Here is a 351-nt window from a genome sequence, read left to right as displayed (position 1 = left end):
CTATGATGTGCCTTGGTGTGTTTCATAATTTATATACATATATATATATATATATATATATATATATATATATATATATATATATATATATATAAAATCTCCTGTGAGGATTCATTGAAATTCTTACACCTGTAAGTTCAGTGTTTTTATTCAAATATGCGGAGTTTTGAGAAATTATTTCTACAAATTATTTTTGTCCCTATACTATTCTCAGTCTCTGGAATTCATTTACTCTCCTGATAGGCTGATTGATATTGTCTCACAGGTCCCTGAGGCTCTTTTAATTTATTTTTATTTTTATTTTTTTTAAACACTTATTTTTTAGAGCAGTTTTCGGTTCATGGAAAAATT

The sequence above is a fragment of the Hipposideros armiger genome, unplaced genomic scaffold, assembly GCF_001890085.2.
Source record: "Hipposideros armiger isolate ML-2016 unplaced genomic scaffold, ASM189008v1 scaffold_90, whole genome shotgun sequence".
Taxonomy (NCBI): Eukaryota; Metazoa; Chordata; class Mammalia; order Chiroptera; family Hipposideridae; genus Hipposideros; species Hipposideros armiger.
Note: the sequence above shows the minus strand (reverse complement) of the source record.